The sequence below is a fragment of the Chroicocephalus ridibundus genome, chromosome 6, assembly GCF_963924245.1.
Source record: "Chroicocephalus ridibundus chromosome 6, bChrRid1.1, whole genome shotgun sequence".
Classification (NCBI taxonomy): domain Eukaryota; kingdom Metazoa; phylum Chordata; class Aves; order Charadriiformes; family Laridae; genus Chroicocephalus; species Chroicocephalus ridibundus.
In genome coordinates, this window is record NC_086289.1 from 24,534,811 (window position 1) to 24,547,312 (window position 12,502).

Below are 12,502 nucleotides of genomic sequence, written 5' to 3' on the forward strand. Positions count from 1 at the left end.
CTTTATGAAAAAGTGGGTGTGCCAGGAGATGCTGAGCAGAAGTTGAAAGGGGAAGTGCTCCAACCAGCTCTGCAGTAGGTGAGGGTTTTCACCGTCCACTGAGTCTGAAATGTGGTGGGTGTGCCTTTCAGTCATAGTTCTTATTGCTGTGGCTGCTTGTCTGGTGCTGTTGTACACCAAGGGTTGGGCAGCATGAGAATAGTCTCCAAATTATGTGGTTGGTAACAGCCTCCCCGGTCATTTCAATTTCTTCAGCTTATTAATAGGACTGAAAAAAATATAGTGGAAACCGGATGAGAATAGGATTAACAAAAATATGGTCAAGGTCTCTCCTCCCCTTTTTTCTCCATGTTTCTTGGCAATATTTGACCAATAAAAGACTGCCAACAACTCCAAGTCTGGAAATTTTCCCTTGGCTAAAACTGAACTAGAATGCAGTACACCCACATCACAGTTGGAAGTTGTGAGGATTCATTCAGTTACGTTAAGGACCGTCAGGATCCTTTAGAGGCTCAAAGTAACCTTATTCAGCAAAACTGCCTTTGCAGTCTCTTTCTTTGGCTTCTTACTACTGAGCATGGCCGTCCTTTCATCTGAAGGGCTCAGCAAGCATGATGCCAGGTTTTTTGGAGAGGCTTTTTTTTCCCCCCTCTCTCCTTGTCCATTTGGATCTAGAGAAAGTTATAAAAGTAATGTTCATTAAAACAGAGAGCGAAGAGTATTCCAGCAGTTTGGAGATCACAAAAAGTTGTTGGGAAGCTGTGAAAAGGATTTTGTGTGAACTCTAAAAAGAATCCCCCCATCTCATAAAATGACAACCCAATATCCCCAAAGGGAACAGCGGGAGGGAAACCTAAACCTGTGGACAAAGTCAACTGATAATGATTGGAGAGTTAATTACTTTAAAGCTCACAAAGACAAGCTGAGGTGTTAAAATGGCTCCTGCAAACACCAGCATCCTCCCCTTTCACCTAGACTAACTAATCGCAGCAGGACGGTAGCAAGGAGGAACTGAGCAGCCCCTGATTATGGCAGCTTTCACTAGCTCTGAGCAAACTGATCTTTATTTATTTTCAGTTCCATCCTTCATCTCATCAGCTGCCCTCACAAGGTATTACCGTAAACGTGTATAAAAACACAAAGCTGCATCAAGTTCAGTGATGCTGGTTGATATAGAGTCCTGCAATATCCCTGGCCTTCCTCTTGGGATTAGCCCAGAAAACACTACCCTTGCACACAGCAGCAAAATGCTTCCTGTCATATCGGTGCATTTTACATGGCAAAAGGAGAAACTTAAATCCAGTATAGCTATAACTAACAATTTACTGTGGAGCCTAGGTGCTAATCCTTTTTTCTCCAGCAAATTTGTTTTGAGTCACACTTTATATTAAGATTCCATTTGTGAGGTTTAACACAAGATTAGCAGGTGTTTCTCTGTAAAGCGTATAGAGTTTAAATACATCGGTAGGGTGTTTCAGACGATGATGAGCTATTGTTATAAAAAACCCTATTGACCCATTGGACTCATAACAATTGATTACCACTTATTAAAACGTCTATTAATCACTTACTAATCCTTTATCATGTTTGTATAAATAGAACCTCCGTATGCAGCGTTGTGAGATACTATGCGTATGAAAGACACCATCTTATAGGACACTATCATGTAAAAGAGCCACCTGGGTTTTTTTCTGCCTTGCTTTTAGCCTTTTCCTTTGCAGTCCTAAATTCTATTCATCCTCTTGCCTCTTTAACACGTATAATAGTTAATGCAGCAAAAAGACATGCTCCTGCTAAGGTTTCAAATATGCGTTAAAAGGCCACCAGTTTCTTCTCCCTGGCTAGCACAGCTTCTCCATAACTGGATCTCTGGTGGCTAGGGCTGGGCCCTTGGAACTCAGGTGGCCAGATTTTTCCTTAAGCTGGCATCCTCTTCTAACTATTTGGCTCTATGCTTTATATCTCTGGTTGGAGAACAGGAAAAATAATATACATTCACCTAACAGAGCTCTTATAGGGACTAATTAATTAAGGATTGTAAAGTACTTTGATATAGTAGTGTGGTATATTTGCCAAAGTAGAATGGAACATGTGGGATTTATTACAAAAAGTCACTGTCTCCATCCCTGTGGGACGACAGCTGATCTACCACAAACACTTATTTCCAAATTACAGTATTATGCCAATTACAGCTCCTGAGTTGAGGCTGTTATAGCGTTTACTTTATAATCTGTTAGTTTCAGGAATTAAAAAGCCCCCAAATCAGTAAGATAGCAGTAGGAGACTATTTTATACTATTATTTAACTTTAGTAAATGTAATAGGTGTGACAGCAAATGATCAGAACATATGCCTGCAGGTTATTCACTTTGTGTGTGTCTGTGTGAGTACAAATATATGCATGTATATATTAATATAATCTATATTAGTATTTATTGATAGTGCTTAAATTGGGCAGTGATGCTCTGTTGTGTGCAGCAATGCATAGCCTCATGCATAAACCAAGAAACATTCTGTTTGTATTCAGGGGTGTAGACTTAGTTACACAGATTAATATTTCAGATTAAATTACAGTATAAAAGGCTGTAAAAAAAGATCTCATAAGTGAAAAAAGAAAAGGCTGTTTTAATCCAGGAGGACTATGCGGTTGAAGGTTAGGGTTACAGGGAAGCTGCTGAACCCATGGCAGGAGAGCTAAGCAGAGGAGGTGGTAGAGGTAAAGAATACCTGCGTTCAGCTCATCAGCAGGAACACGCTCAGGAGGACTGTAGAGACTGGGAAGAAACTCACTGCGCTCTTAGGATGACTTTTCTCCCCAGGGACACTTCTTTTGACAGCGTATGCCACGAGAGGCAATTTCCAGGTGACTGTAGTCATATACGTGGTTATGTATGGTAATAATAGAAGGAGCATCCTGGCTTTGTTGAAGTCATAGGAAGTTTTGCCAGACTTTGATGGGGGTCAAGACTTCACCCTCTAGCAGCTCCGAAGATAAATAGGGATCTGTCACCATACCAACATGGACAACTGTATAATTGTTTCTAAATACGGAACAGCCCCACCAGTTCTAATGGAACTGCACCAGCGATTAAAGCCCTCATAGAGCAATTCTTATTGGCATGTTACATGGCAGTAATTTCATGCACAAGAATTTTCTCACTCATTTCAAATGAGTGTTCAAACTCTAATTTAGCATTCTTTTTTGTATACTGATGAATTTGGTCTGCATATGGACGGGCTTCATTTAAGCAGTAGTCTCCAGCTTGTCTTACACCACTGCTATACATACAACAGTTTTAAGATTTTTGATTTTTGAGAACTGAATTTAACTCAGACCATGCTCAGCCCTTAACTTTGTGCTTTCACTTGTGATCCAAAAATAGCAACCATACATGCATTTTTAGAATAATCCTAAGGAGTTTTGGAGAGAAGGATGTGCTTACTACATACACTACAATATAGATGTGCAATCAAATACATTTTCCCATAGGGGGAGGGGGGGCGGAAAATGTCCTTTAAATAAGGATATTTAAACTATAATTAAAGTGGGGAAAATAATGGAACAGAGTGAACTGGGCTGTAGTACTTCTTTCTAAAAGCAGATGAGAGAGAGTGGTTTTGATTTTAGATACTTTTTTTTTAATATCAGGGACATCCTTTTCTCAGATGGAATGGGTGTATTCAGTGTGTAGGTGTCTAGGCACCTGTTGCTGCTCAGGGGCATTAACTGTTGTACTTCACCGGTTTTGTAGTGGCTACGGGAGACTAAATCCCTCAAAGTCTGAGAGCAGAAGACATTTTCTTGTTTACACTAACTTCCTTCATGGGCTTATAGCTTTTCCATGGAAATTTTTAATGTAGGTTGGTTTTGGGTTTTTTTCATACAATAAAACAAAAACATTTCTTATCTAGATCACAAACCAAAATGCACATATCATATTAGACATTCTCAAGTAGATATAAAGTGTTTCAGGTACTTATGGCTTGTCTGTGTAACATGCACTGTCTCAAACTGAACTGCCCTAAATTCACATGATGCAATTCTTTTGAAGTTATTCTTTTTGGAAATAGTATAATCACAGTGATAGTGGATCTAAGTTTGCTGGAGGATGATTCATGTATAAAGAGGTTCATGTGCTTAACTTCACAATTTACGTAGTGTTAGCTACACCTGTAAATGTCAAGATCCATAGGAATTTCTCCTCAAACAAAAGATTCATGAATATGTTAAAAACTGGAACACAACACCCAATGACATGTTGTCCTATAAAATTTATTTTTAGGAAAATAATTAAATTAAGAAGAAAGAATGAAAGTATTCAAACCAGAGACTCTTATGATTTTAATCTGTGCTATTAATTACGTCTTCAGCACACTGGTAATTTCAAAATGGCCAAACAGATTGTCGAGTTTTCTCCAGTGTTTTGTTTCCTGAACTGGGATGTGCTATGCCAAGTTTCAGTTTCAAGAGATTATTTTTCTCTATTACCACTAACCAAGTTGTAAATTTCCTGGAAAAAAAAAAACCAAAACATTTATAATGGAAATGTTGACACAACATTCAGAATAGTATTGGAAATGTGATGCTCTGCTACAAATTGTGCTGTAATGATTTATATTGTTTCCAATAATTTAGAAACTATTTTCAATCACAGCCAAGTCCTGCATAATACATGAACCTTGAAGGATTCTCCAACAAATATTGGGTCACTACACATTTCAATTTCCTGCTCTATGTTTAAAAGGCTGCATCCGGCAGTTAAAAGACTAAAACCTCAGTCAACATGTATGGTATCACAGATACATGCTAGAATATTATTTTCACCCGGTAGCTTTCTGTAAGTAGGTCATTCGATTTTACAGTGCTCTAAAACGTCACCAAAGAGCTTCCTTATACAGTATCTCCAGCAATTGACTGTGAAGAAGTTGTACTAAACCTTAACGCTTAGTATTTTATTACAGAAACTTTGTTCGCTTGCTGGTCTACTTGCAGTACACGATCTAGGAAAGACCTTCTTAATTCTTTGTAGAAGGTCATTTTCCACCCATTGTAAAAGAAGGGGATTTTTTAATCTTTTCTTCTTCGGGACCAGATATTAATTTCAGAAAACTTTGCAGACAGGCACCTAACGCAACACGTCACCCATAAGACATGGAAAAGAGAATGTCTAGGAGACCTCTGAGATGGGTCACATCTCAAGTGTGGGAAGATGGAGGTGCCTGGTTGGCATTTGCTTGAGTAGATGCTCCAGTAGGCAGATTACCTTTGCCACCCTATGGTCCTGCCATACTTCTGCGAAAAGTGGCGTTTGCCAGCCATAGCTGAGAAAACCATCCTGAGTATTAAAACTTCGACATGGTGAGTAGCCTTTGGCAGCATGGCTCAAGACAGCCTGGAGAAAGCGTTTAAACGAGTTTTAAGTCCACATGTGTTACCACCTTGTCCTTTAAAACACACTCCTCAGGACATCTTGTTACATTTACAAAAACGCTCAATGGGGGGACAACGTCTGTAATTTGTTCACCCTCCTTTCATCCCTCAGACTAATTATGGTTGCCTCAAACACAGCCCTCTTCCTTCGGACCGAGGAACCGTTCAAGCCCTCGAGGAAGGATTTGCCAAAGCCTGCCTGTGGCGCTGCTGCCACCCAGACGTTTGAAATCGCCCCACCTCGGGCGAGAACCCCAAGCCAAGCCAAGCCAAGCCAAGCCAAGCCCCCGGGGGCGGTGTGAGGGCCCCCCGGGGCGGCGGCGGCCGCTTCCCCTCAGGCCGCCTTCCCGCCCAACGCGCCCCGCAACGGCCACCCGCGCGCCTCGTCCCTCAGCCGCGCGCCGCCGTGGGGACGCGCCTCCCCCCAAACTTTATCGCCTTCCCCCCCCTTCCTCTCCCTCTTTTTTTTTTTTTTTTTTTTCTTTGAGGGAAAAAAAAAAGGTGGGGGGAGCTCAATTTCCCACTTGCCAACAGCAGATAAAAAAAGTGGGGAGGGACCTTTTCTGTCACAGCCTATGTAGATTAACCTTTCAATTAGCTGTTATCAGGTCCTGTGTCTTAGCACCCGTCCTCGCAATCTGCGTCCGCTCGGCACCGGGGAGGCCGGAGGTCTGGGGGTGGGTTTCTGCTTTAATTTCTAAAATTAATGATAATTGCTGGCGCGGCTCCCCTCCCCCGCCGCGGGCTGAAGGCTCGTCTCTGCTCTGCCCGTCTACCTTTTAGTATTTTGGAGTGAGAAGAGGAGCCCCGCGGAGGAGGAGGAGGGGAGACAAGGTATTCTCTCTGCTATTCATCTTCTTTTTCCACCCCCCCCCACCCCCCCTCTCTTGCGAAGGGGCTTAGCGGAGGTAACTGGTGCAATCAATCCGCTGGCTGGGGATTCCCTCCACCCCCTCCCCGGCTCGTCTGGCTCTCCTGGCTGGGTCTCTTCAGTGTGTATGTGTTTGGGGAAGGGGGTGGGGGGAGGCCGTGTTGTTGTTGTGTTCCTGGCTCTGGTTGCAGCCAGGAGAGAGAGGGAGCGAGCGAGCGAGAGACAGAGCAGGGGGAGAGCGAGCGAGAGAGAGAGAGGAGCCGCGATCGCGTTTCAGGGGCAGCACATTCCGCAGGAACCGCTGCTGCAGACACACACACGGGCAGAGAAAGGAGGTCATTGCAAGCAGAGGGGGGAAACCTGCACCGGAGGTTAGATTCCCAGGAGTTTATGCGGGGGATAATAGGGAGCATGCGATGGGTTTTTGTTTTGCGTTGGGTGACAGGCTGCAATTTGCCATAATAACCCCCTTTGCCTCCCCTCTTTCGGTGCAGGGGGCTTGTCACTAGGCTGGGTACTTCTTTTTTTTTTTTTTTCCTTTTGCATTGGCGGCTGATGCACGTGTTTGCAGGCACTTGTGCTTGGTAAATGCATTGCAACGCGCTGCGTTTTGCAGGGCAGGCGGGGGAGCGGCAGGAGGCGATGGCCGGGCTGGATGGGGTGGGGAGCGGGGGGGATGGAGCGGCGGAGGGCGGCAGGGGCTGGCCGAGGGTTTTGTGTTGCATGCTCCCACCCTGCCGTTCTGGGGCGGCGATTGTTCCTTCGCCGGCGGGGTGACAAGAGGAGTCCCTGCGCCTTCGCATGGCGAAACTTGCAGGGACCTTGCATGTGGCTGTGGAGCTGGGAGTCATTGTCGCCGTTCCCCCTCCCGCGGCGGCGCGGGCGGTGCGTGTGCGCGGTCGGCGGCCGCCGGTGCCCGGGGAGGGCTGTGCCGGGAGCACGTCGCTCCATCTCGCCCGCCCGGGCGACCGGCAGGCTCCCAGGCGCGCGCGTGACGCTCAGTGTTTAAGGCCGTCGATTAGTGTGTGTAGCGCGCCCGCCCGCCCCGCCGGGCTGGCTCCGGCGGCCGCCGCCGGTGTCTCTCGCTGGCGATCGCCCTCCCGAACAAACTTCAGGAGCGGGTGGGGCGGTGGCGGGTGGGGGAGGGTGGCAGGGCGGGGCGGGCGGGCCAGACGGACGACAGTGATAGCCAACGGGAGGGCGGGCTTGCCAGAGTTCACGCCTCCGGTTGCGGCGGCTGGCCAATCGCTAGTGTGCGAGGCCCAGCAGTGAGGCGGGCCGTGCGGGTGTGTGACGGTGGTGGCGGCCAATGTCAGTCTCCGGCCCCGGCCGTTCCCGCCGGTAGGCGGGGTTGCGCCTTGAGGGAAGGGGCGTTCCCCGTGATTGACACGCCCCGTTTTCCAATGAGAGAGCCGGGCTGGTTGCTGGGCGGAACATGGTCGGTGTGGGCAGTTGATGGACACGGGCCCGCGGCCTGTGAGCGTGGAGCGGCGTGCGCAGGGCGGCCCAATGGCGGGCGCCGGTGGGTGGGGCGCGGGGGTAGGTAAGGTTTTAATGAGACTCCATTGGGCTGTAATCAGTGTCATGTCGGATTCACGTTAAGTACAACAGGGCGAAACAAAATGGCGGCGTAGGTGAGGCGAGCCCGGCCGAGCCCAGCCGCGCCGCGGCGGTAGGGGGAGTCGCGGCGGCCGCCGGCAGGGGGGCAGCGCGGCAGCGGGGGCAGCCGCCTGGGCGCAGCCTGGCAGTGGGAGCAGGGGAAGAGCCGGCAGCAGGGGGAGCCGCTGCGGCGCCTGGAGGAGGCTCCTCCCCCCGCGGCCCCGGTCCCGCCGAGGTGAGTGGTACCGGGGAGGGACGGGGGGGGCCCTCTCGGCCTGCCTCCCGCGGGCGCGGCGGGGGTGGATGGGTGGGTGGGGGCGGCGCGGCCGCTGTCCCCCGTGGGGTGGGTGCAGGTGCACGCCCCCGCCCTCCTCCCCCAGTTGGCCTGTCCTGCGGGGTCGCCGTGCCCCGGGGAGCGGAGCCTGCGGGCTTGGGGGGGTTCCGCCTTTGAAATGAAAAATACCGGAGTAAGGCTTGGAGGGTTCCAAAGCCAGCCCCGGCTCGGCTCCTGTCAAATACAACAATGCCTTCGCGCTAGGCACTAGGCGTTGCAAATCTCCATGGTGTGGGTATACTGCAAAAATCTTAAGTAAGTTGGGGAGGGGAATATTCAAGCCTCTGAAGCCACGTTTCGAAAGTGATGTTCACACCGTATTTTCTTTGCCCAGACCTCACCTTTAGCATTCTGTCACTGAGCATTCAAAATAACCTGTTCTGCGAGAAGCAAGCAGATACCCCTTCTGTTGAAAAATCACTATCCCAAGAAGAAATGTTTTCACTGAAATCCTTTTCCCAGGCTAACTGCTGGCAGTGAATATTACCTCACCATGCTCCCTGATGTTCTCTAGTACCATATTTTGAAGTGTTTAGAACTAGCATGGAAGAGGGTGGGAAGGGTGAATTTGGGTGATTTTGCTGGTGTCATGTTGTGCTGATGCTGTTTCCTCTGGTGGTGCTTGCTGCTGTCATGTCGTGAACTGCTTTTTAGCATATGATCTTAAACTAGCTTGTGGAGTATCGCACAGTGCAAGTGCTTCATCAGCTTGATTCACATGTACCACTCTTATTCCCCCAACCCCAAGTTTTTTGGTGTAGTTTTGAAGTTACTATAATGTCTCCTTATTTGTCTGTTTCAAGCATGTGTGAGTGTCATTGCTCTTCCTTGTTTAACTGAAAACTGTATGTTATGCATAAGGAAGAATACAATAGCTGACTTCATGATCTTAGTAATTTTAAAAGTGTCATGTGTGCTGGGAGTCCTTGCCAGGATCTGCTCTTGCTCTGCCTCGTCATAGGTGCATGTATTTTGCAATGGGGAAACAAGTATCTTGCCTCTTCTGCATCATTAATTGAGATGGGGGTGGAATATAGAGTTGATTAGCTGCAGAATTCTAAGTAATAGCTTGGAGGAAAGAAAAATGACAAAAAGCTTACTGAACGCAATGGCAGTCTTCTCTTCCTCCTCCTCCTCCTCTGCTGCAATCCTTACCTGACCCTGATGCTGCAGCAGAGAGCTGGCCTGCTGTTGCTTCTCCTGAGTATGTGCAGAGCAGGTAGGAGGGAGTAGAATGAAATTGTGTTTCACAGGTCACCGGCAGGTTGCACAAGTTGCTGTCATCTCTCCTCCCCGCTTCTTCACCCCCCTCCCCCCCCCCTTTTTTTTGGGTAGCTGTGTTAATCTCAGTTTTAAAAAATTATCTCCATTTGCATTTAAGACAGCCAAAGTGAATTTTTCATTAATTTCTCCAAAAAAAGACTTTAGATTATATTTTGTGAAATGCTTTTGAGTACTTGTGTAATTACTTTTGTTTCTTGGGGGGGGAGGGAAGCATAGCTAACTTTTTTTTTTAAATTTTATTTATTGTCTTTCTGACTAGACAGCTTGTTTTCACAATCTGGATCCCTTGGAAATAATTTGAGGTACTAGTTCAATCTAAAAAAGACCTTATTACAGGATTATAGGATTACTGATGGCACCTAAGATTGACACGTTCAGTCGGTGCATTCTTTAATTAGAATCAGCTGTACAATAGGTGTATGCTTTATAAAGGACATATTTACATTCATTTTAAATAGCAGTCTGCAATTTTGCAATTTCTTTGTATTTATCTGATAATTTATGACTTAGGTAAAGGGACAAGCCTTGACTAGAGGTGGCTTTTCGTGTTTAAAAGGTAATGCATTGTACTTAACCCTCTGGATACTTATGTTCTGCAGCTCTTCAGTAGCAGACTTGTGAACAGACTTTGCCAGGGATATAGTGCAATAAAACTTTCTCAAATGTTCTTATTTTCAAAATAAGATACCACAGAGTGTAGAAGCTGAAATATGGCATAGAAAAAGCTTTGCCATAAAACTTGGAAGTGGTCCTGTGCATTTAACAGTCTGGAAAATCTAATCTGTGATTGGATGGGTACTGTTGAGGTTTTGATTAAAAGTTATTTAATTACAAGGGGAGGAAAATTAATAAATAGACATGAGTGCCTGCTGCTATTTTATAATCACTCTTAAAAATTGGTATTTCCTTAAGATTTGTTTTGGGTAAGCATCACACTTTCTATGTTAAATGATGTATACCTTTTTGTGGTTTTGGCATCATTAAGTTCTAAACTTAGAAACCTGTTGAACTTATGTGCATCCTCTTATGTTGAATTTGGAAAGTTTGTTTTGTCTTTATCCAGTCACTCAGCTTGTATATGTTTATATCTCTGTATTGCTAGTCTTGGATCAATCTGTCTGAACTTGATTTATGAAAGACCTGTTTAATTTACAGCTCCAGGATCACTGAGCTGAATTATATTGCTGGCAAAGATGTTTGTTATTAAGAGGTTATTCTGAATATTACGTATGGTAGAACTTGTCATATCGGTTGTGGAGCTCAGGGTGCTACTTTTCAAGTACCTATGCAGCCAAAGTGGCAGAATAACAGAAAGCCTTAAGTTGTAGTAAAACAATTACAAAATAGGATTGGATGATCTTTGCATGGTTTTCTAAAGTACAATGAACTTAGATTCTGTCGGAGGTGTGAATTTAAGGTGGCTTAATTTTCCTGTTGATATGTCCTGCCCTGTGTGTTGGAAACTCAATGCTCCTGCTGATACACTCAACTAATGTTGATTTAGTAGGCGCTAGTATGCAGGAGGTTGTATTACACATAGGCAGTTTTAAGTAAATAAGTTAAAATGTAGTTCTGAATGTATATTGCTGTGAAATTCCTGTACTAAGCAGCAGTTTTTACACGAAGATACAGCTCACCTTTTGCCACAGTCACTGGCCAATAAAAATTCCTGTAACCCACAAGTTACAGCATTTATACTGAAATGTTCATCGGTGTCCAGGTGCTTGGAACAGACCTTGCACTGTGTTCTGGAACGTAATGCAAGTGATGTGGTTGCTCGTATGAAATTTAATGCAACAGTAGTGCAGTAGGTTTAAAAATGAGGCAAGTACATCTGACTCAGCAAATGCAGTGTTCAGCATTTAATTAAGTACTGACTGTCTTCATGAAGGCTCATAGTAGGACAGCCTAACTAAATAACTTTTAAACTTTAAAGGAGCTTTCTAGGAATCTGGGGCTTTATATGAAGCTACAGAGAACTTTCAAATCTATAGGCAGAGTACATAAAATAGTCTCAGTGTGAGTGAGCGTCCACTATATATATATAGAGTTCTGCTTTGTTGTATTATTGTATTTTCAGTGTCAGGAGTTGTGAGAGAATTTGTAGGATTCGTAATACCATGGAAACATTTTTCTTCCCTGTATTTGTCTGCATTTTGCAGCTACAGTGTTATTTTGGAATTATCTGAAAACAGTGAATATAAACAATGCTGTTAGGGAAAGAATGGCTTTTGCTAGCTGGATTAAATGAAAATGTCTGTTTACAGGCATTGTTTTCTGTGTATTTCAAGTATTTGTAATAACTGTTATCAAATATAACTTGCATGAGTACAGACTGGAAGCAAGAAACAGGATCCAATCTACGTAGATCAATAGGGTTCAGTATGGGAGCCAATTAAACATTCAGCAGCTGCATTTGAATCAGGAATGTCTTTTCATTCTGGCAGTCAATTGAACTTTGATATGTATAAATTCGAAAATGCTCAAGCTTCAATCAAACCTCAAAAAACTGACAAATTCATAAAATGAATTGATTAATATTTCTGCTATTTGGGTATAGAAGAATTTTATTCACCAATAACCAGATGCTCTTTTTTTACTAATCCTGTTGTGTAGGTGTACTAATGTGTGAAACATGATCTAGAGTTTATATTTAAAGAAATTTTTGAGGGGGTGGAGGGAGGGGGAGGTATGGGACCAAAAGTGGGTTTTGTATTCATTCGCTTTACAGTTGCAGAGGAATCTTTTTAACCAGTTGAAAATAATTTAAATTACCGCACAATTCGGGTTTTTTTCCTATTAATCATGTTTAAAACTTGAGTAAATTATAGAAATGCAAGACGACTTGAATAAATGAATAAAAATGAGGTCCAAGACATGTATAATCATAGATGTTATTGTTACAGGCTGCTTGCCATAGCTTCATAAATGTAGTTTCAGATTAACTCAGTTTTAGATTTTGCTGTGAAACTGGCGATTCTTCA

General features: G+C 44.6%; 1 protein-coding gene across 9 annotated transcripts in view; it reads left to right on the forward strand.

The window, feature by feature from the left end:
- Window positions 1–6,033: 6,033 nt before the first annotated feature.
- Window positions 6,034–12,502, forward strand: part of KAT6B (lysine acetyltransferase 6B) — a 120,274-nt gene continuing 113,805 nt past the window's right edge. For 2 of the 9 annotated variants that reach the window (XM_063338629.1, XM_063338628.1), the window contains exon 1: window positions 7,858–8,135. The gene's annotated coding sequence lies outside the window, so the exon portion shown is untranslated. The other 7 variants (XM_063338621.1, XM_063338625.1, XM_063338623.1 and 4 more) reach the window with 7 other exon arrangements.